Source organism: Hevea brasiliensis, chromosome 2 (genome assembly GCF_030052815.1).
Source record: "Hevea brasiliensis isolate MT/VB/25A 57/8 chromosome 2, ASM3005281v1, whole genome shotgun sequence".
In the NCBI taxonomy this organism is placed as follows: domain Eukaryota; kingdom Viridiplantae; phylum Streptophyta; class Magnoliopsida; order Malpighiales; family Euphorbiaceae; genus Hevea; species Hevea brasiliensis.
The window spans coordinates 10910911-10918239 of record NC_079494.1 but is presented as its reverse complement, the minus strand read 5'-3'; the positions used below and the strand labels follow the sequence as shown (position 1 = coordinate 10918239).

The 7329-nt window shown below is 31.6% G+C and overlaps 1 pseudogene; it reads left to right on the top strand.

Annotated features, from left to right (window-relative positions):
- Window positions 1-1177: 1177 nt before the first annotated feature.
- On the top strand, window positions 1178-5538 carry LOC131177889 (F-box protein At1g30790-like; annotated as a pseudogene).
- The last annotated feature ends 1791 nt before the right edge of the window (window positions 5539-7329 follow it).

The window sequence follows — 7329 nt, the reverse complement described above, 5'->3', positions numbered from 1 at the left end:
TTTTTTAGTTAAATTAATCAATTTAAATTAATTTAGTACTCACTTATATGCTTTCCATGTCTCACATTATATTGGAATTTCTAGAGTTGCCATAGTATTAGGCTATACGAAGCCCAATTATTTTTTTACATATATATATTTTTTAAACAATAGGATTACCATTTTTTTTTTTCTGCAATTGCAGTTGCATTAATAAGAGGGCAAAAAGTACGTAATATGGGCCTAGCCAAGTTTACAATCCATACACAGAGGCAACCTAATCCAAAATTCTCACTAAAAAAACCCTAGAGTTAAAGAAGGAGACTAGTGCCGCCACTTTTCCAACTACATCAATCTAGACTGCCGGCAGGGATGGAAAGTCACAAAAGTCTAAAAATCTCAAAGGGAACTTGCACAAGCACTAAAGGACCATTAGGGCTCAAACCCTATTTGGCACATGATCTCCGATCATCTCCAGAGCAAAATCGATGGCATGAGCTATAGAGTGATGTAAATATGAATCTAACTTAAGAAGTGTTGAATTCTACCTACACATTTTCATAAAAAAATGTTACATTACCATACCTCTAGATCAAAATCGCTGGCATGAGCTATAGAGTGATGTAAATATGAATCTAATTTAAGATATGTTGAATTCTACCTACACAATTTCATAAAAAAATGTTGCATTACCATACATGGCATATTGCTGTATAAATTCAATTTATCACTTACTATTTACTACTTGCTATTTTTATTAAACCTATTATACTTTATTCAATTATGGGTTCAATTAAGATTTTTTTATAAAAATAATTTGTAAATCAAATGAATGTTTATTTGATTCAAATCAACACAATGCATGTAAAAAGTACAAGTTGCTTAGGAGTTTTGATCAATGAATTAATATAGAAAGAGAAAATAGGATATTGGAATGGACTGCAGAGATGAGATATACTATGAAACTAAAACTTTATTCTATATAAATTGCTTGATTCAATTAATATTTTTTTTTTTTACATCAAAGCCAAAACAAAATTGAATTGTTGGAAAAATAATAAAAAAATGTTGAAAATTAAAATAATTAATTTTAACGAAAAAAACCAAAATTTATCCATTTGCTTTGATTTTTTGACTTAAACTAGATAATATCCTTAGTATTAATTAGCCTCATATATTTATAGTAATTTGTCAAAAAATGTCATCTCTTCAATATACGGTCCTTGATAAATCTGCCAAATTACCGTTGATTTGATGAATTACAATAATATCACTATTAATTTGATGAATCTCAATAAATTACATGAATTTCTCCCTATAAATTTATTACTAACAAGGCATAACTTGTATTTGCAGGCCTAAATTTATTAGAGAATTAGCAATGGTAGAGAATTAGTCTGATAAGAAGCCTACTGCTTCAACAACCAAAGTGAGAGAAGCAAAGAAAAGAAAGGTGGCCCCAAATTCACCTTCAAAATCAATCTTAAAGGAGAGAAGTATTTCATCATCATCAAAATTAGTCCCTCATGATCTTATATTTGGTATATTCACAAGACTTCCAGTCAAATCTCTCATTCAATTCAGGTGCATAGCCAAATTTTACCCTATTACCATAACTAACCCATCATTTGCACTTGTGCATCAACCCTATCTCTGGCCAAAACTAGGCCTTCTTTTCACCTATGCCACCAAACTTCTGTAACGCCCTCACTTTAGGTAGTCCGTACATTCTACTATTCTGACGACTAACGTCTGTTCGGACAGTAAGGATGTTTGGAATTACACTCAAAATAAAGTGAGGAGGCATAAATTGACTGAATAAAGACTGAGAAAAATTAAGTAAAAATAAAAGAAATGAAATACAATGAAGTTAAATTAGCCGGTGCCTTAGCGATTAGTGACCTAACGGGAAGTAGCGGTGAAGATAGCTAGTAGCCCTAAACCCGAAGGGAATCCCGTGAAATAATTTCTAGGATGCTAGAGAAGAGTTACAACGTGCTAGGTAGTATTAGAATGTCAAGAAAAGGTTAGGAGAATTTTTAAGATCGATACAGATAGTTTTGGCTCCTTAAGCCAAACATAGGGCATTTTAGTTATTTCGTCTTTAGAGATGATTTTTGACCAACTTGTCCAATTAAGTAAATAAATTATATGACATAAAATATGAATAAATATTGCTAAAAAAATTTAATTGAAAATGAGAAAAGAAAAGAAAAGAAAGAAAATCAAAATATAAATGAGTTATTACATGAGCATGATGTCATAAAGACATCATTAAAAATTATAGCCAATAGATGTTAGACAACCACAGATAAAAGAGATAAAAATCACATAAATAAATCAAGAAATGACCATCTTCTTCATTTTATTTCTTCATGGCCGAACTACACTTCACCATAGCCATTTTATCTCCACCATTTTCAAGCTTAAAAGCTTGAATTCCTCTCCATTTGTTCACCAAAAATTTTAAGTCCCTTCACAAAAATTTGATTTTACACCTAGCTAAATCTATTGGCAGCCAAGGAAGAAGAAATTAGGTAGGTTTAAACAAGGTTAAGTGAATCTCCAAAGAGGTTAGTGCTATGTAACTCTTTTTTTCTTCTTAAACTATGTTAAGCATGCATAAGTAAGTAAAAATTGAAAGAAGTGTAAAAGGATTGTTGAGTGTATCACATGGCTAAATTTCGGCTAGCCTAGGGTAGCAATGGATAATGGAATTAAGTGTAATAAAATCCAATTTCTAACTTAGACTAGATGAAAGACAAGATATATATGATGATTGGTATAAGGTTTGCATGATTGGAGAAATTTTGAGTCAGGGTTTGAATTAATTTTGGTACCTTAGTGTTATGGCTTGAGATTGATCTTGTTGAGACTGTTTGTTGATAATTTGAAGTGTTATGAATGATAAATTGTAGTTGGGAGTAAGGAGGATGGAATATTGGGAGTGCTTCTCTTATGCAGGAAATTCGGACCTATGAGTCTAGTGACTTTTTTGACCTATAACTGAAGTTGTGTGACTCCAATTGGTATGAGGCCAATTGGAGGTGAAACTAGACTCAAAAGAGCCCATTTTTCATGAAGAAACCTTGCCTAAATTCTATTAAAATCTTGGTCAATTTACTGTCCCAATCCGGATATCTAAACACTGATCCCAGAAAAATGACCAAATGAACAATTCATTTATCCATAACTCTCTCTAGACAAGTCCAAATGATCTGAATTTTATACCATTAGAAAGATTAGACATATTACTATAACTTTTATTAAGAACACCAAGCCCAGAAATGCCTCTAACCAAATGAAATTGTTGACTCAAGTTAGGATACCAAACTGACCAAAATTAATTCTGCCCAGAATTTCTTAGACATAGACTACCCGATCAGTTTTGGCAAAAATGCCATAACTTAGTCTATAAAATTGTAAAAGTAATGAAATTAGTGCCAAAAGTTTTATAAGACATAGATCTACAAGGTTGATGTTTTGACCAGAACCCAGAACCAAAGGGAACTAAGTCAAATTAAAATTAAAATTTCTAAGTGACCATAAGATATAAGGTAATAACTTTTATGAAGAATATTAGGCCTAAAAATGACTGTAACATGTCCAATTAATTAGACAAAGACAGACTCCAAAATCTGCCTAATTCTAGACCCTGAAAGAGATAGTGAACTAGTTATGGTTATTTGATCATAACTTGAGTTCTAAAACTTCAAATGACATGATTCAAAAAGGAAAACAAAGATAACACATAGAGGAACAACTCCTATGAAGGATGTATGGCCAAACAGTGGCCACATCTTGACTGAATTGTTAGGTAAAGATGAGATATCAAATCCAGACCTTGAGAAAGGTTCATAGAAGTTACTTGTTATATGATATGAAGTTAAGCAAAATGAATTGTTAAACATAAAGTGACAGGAATATGCATGTGGGACATATGTTTCCCATCATAAGTAACATGGAAATGTTAATAAATACTTAATAATATTAATTTGCCCAAAGTGTACCTAAACTTACTTATATAGTATGGGTCGATTGGTATACTAATTAGGGATTATATATTACAGTATTGCCCACAAGGATAATCATTGATAGACAATATATGTCTAAGATGGTTGTTCTATTGGCTTTATGCCTGCCCGATGGCTATAGTGCCAATTTTCATGATTACTGGCTTATGCCTGCCCGCTAGCCTTGTGCCTGATATGACAGATGTATACATGATAGACATACGGATGTCTAACTTGTATACTCCCGTGTATTCAGTCTTTATAGTATGTCATATGTTACTTGGGCACAGATATGAGTAGTAAATTAAATTTAAAGAAATACATGAGAAGGCCATTAATATAAATTTTATAAGATTGAATATGAGATACAAGCACAGAAAAGATCCCTATTAACTTAAGTGCTTTCAAAGTTCTAGAAAAATATATAAAAGACTTTAAATACATGAAAATTTTATATTTCTTTATAAAGTTATACGTAAAATTAATTATTTTAATTATTTAGATATTTTTATTTTAATTTATGCACTACTAAGCATTATGCTTAGCGCGTTGGTTTTTCCATCGCGTAGGTATAGTAGACCCATAGCAGCAGCAGTAGAGCCTAGACAGGACTTGAGCAGATCTGCTACAGTGTAGATTGTCACCTCACCAGTTTATTTTGGTAGGGCTCATGTATAGTTAGATTTTGTATTTTAATTATTGTATGTAATAAATCTGATTGAGATATGAAACTAAATTTTGGATTGTATATATAATTGTACATTATTGTAAGTAATGTTATACGAATGAAATGCAAGTTTATTTTATTTGAAAATTTTAAGAGTAATGGTATGATATGGTACATGAATAATTGATATGAGACATGATGTGATGAAATGGAAATAAAAAAAAAGGGTTATACATGGAATATTATAAATAAAAGAGACATTAAAATTAATATTATATACAACAGGATAGGATAGGGTGCTCTGACACCGAATGTAGTATACCTTGCTCGACTACACTATAGACTGGGTAAGGGGTGTTACAACTTCAGTCAATGCAGATCTTCTTTGTGGTGAGTCAAAATGATAGCTGAGCCACTGATTGCTTAACTATCCCTTCTTGTTTTTCTTACTATACCACAAAATCAGTTAATGGTATATTGTCCATGGATTTTGGCATTTGTGCAACAATTTGCAATCCTAGCACAAGGCAAACCATTAGTCTCCCATTTCCTTTTCCAAAGAACTCAATCGTTGTTTCCACTACCTAATTTTGTGTAAACTTTTTGGGTTTCAATCCTAATGACAAGCAGTATAAGGTCTTGAACTCATGGGGGAATTATAAAATGGATACCATGGAATATATGGTTTTCACATTAGGGACAAAGAAATGGAGACAAGTGCATGGTGGCCCTAATTACTTTGCTCAAAGGGAAAGCATTTGCATAGGTGGGATTATCTTCTTTAGGGCTTGGATGAGCTTAGGAACCGTTGATTGGGTGGTAGCACTGGTTTCTTTTGATGTCCAAACTAAAAGTTTTCGAGTGATCAATCTTCCTTGAGGTGCACCACATAGTGTAGATACATCTTCTTTGATTCAACTAGAAAGGCATTTGGTTATAGTTGATTATCGACCTGATCATGAGCATTATTATTTGTGGCTACTAGAGGACTACTGGAATGAGATTTGGACCAAGTGTTACATCATCTTTCCATCATCTTTGAAAAAAAAGGACTAGACTCAACTTTGTTGTTTCAGAAACCATTGATATAGGTGAGATCATAATGGCACCAAAATGCTTATCCACACGATTTACACCCTTTTATGTGTTTTATTATAATCTATCAAGAGGTAATTATAGGAGTGTCAAAATATTTGGTCTGCCTGATTATGATGCTTTTAATATGTCTTGCAATGATGTCACAGTCACTAATCATGTCGAGAATATTTGCCTTTATGTCAACAAGCTGGCTAGTTATTCTCTTGCAGCAAGAAACTGATTTGGCTTGAAGGATGGGGTTGCTAGCTGCTTGGCTCCTATATGTTTTCTAAGTAGTCTGTATAATTTAATTACAACTTAAAAATAATGTGTGTGGATTTGCCTTAGTGTTCATGGATTAGCTATGTATACCCTGTGAGGTTGTGATGTTATAATACTTATTCTACAAAATTGTTTAATAATTTTCTTTCTTCTTCTTTTAACAAATCATATCAAAATCTTAAGAAAGAAAAAAAAAAGTTACTTTTCTAAAACCTATGTGCTAACTACTAAGTTTTGGTGTTATTGACGGGGCTGCTAAAGGCAATCCACTTGAAATACCCACAGAACTGCTTAGTTTTTGTTTTACAAATTGGTGGGTTCTTGTTGGATCATGAAATGGATGGGGTACTGAAAACGCAGCTCATAACTCTGCCTTAACTCTTTGTTTGGATAGAAGAAAATGGAAAGAAGAGAAAAGAAAAAAAAATGTGATTTGTTAAATTTCCTTTGTGTAGACGGCAAATAAATGCTATTTATATTTGCAAATAAATGAGAGAAATGAACGTAAATTATATTTCACATTTTCCTTCGTATCCAAAATATTTCTCACCAATTTAGAGGCAAATAGAGAGAATTTTATATATATATATGAAGGGGAAGGGGGGAGACATTTGCTTTGCCAATAATGCCCTTCACAATTTGTATTATTTATAAAAATACCAATAAAAATGCATCTATAGCAACACTATATTAATAATATAAATTAGTGATAAAAATCCATCACTAATTATATATATATATATATATAAGGGGGAAGGGGGGAGACATTAGCTTTGCCAATAATGCCCTTCACAATTTGTATTATTTATAAAAATACCAATAAAAATGCATCTATAGCAACACTATATTAATAATATAAATTAGTGATAAAAATCCATCACTAATTACCTTTATCAATAGTGTATTTGTCACTGTAATAACCTGAATTTTTAAAATATAAGATTTATAGATTTTAATAGTAATATAATATTACTTTAATATTATTTTAATTAATCTACAACTTCATAATATATAATTATTTTTATTTTTATTAAGGTTTTAGTTAAAATTTAATTTTTAAATGTGATAAATTAGATTTGGACTTAGTTGAAGATAATTTTGGACTTGGTTGGAAGATTTTGGAGCTGAAGGACCCAAATGTAATTTTCATTAAAAGGTAAAAAAAAAAAAAGAAGAAAAGTGTGAGGTGACGTGACATTGGCGTGTGACAGTGGAATTTCCACTGTCACCTACAACATTTAGTAAAAAAAAAATAAAAAGCAAAACCCGACCCCCCCCCCCCCCAACCATCTTTTCTCTCTCCTCTCTCTC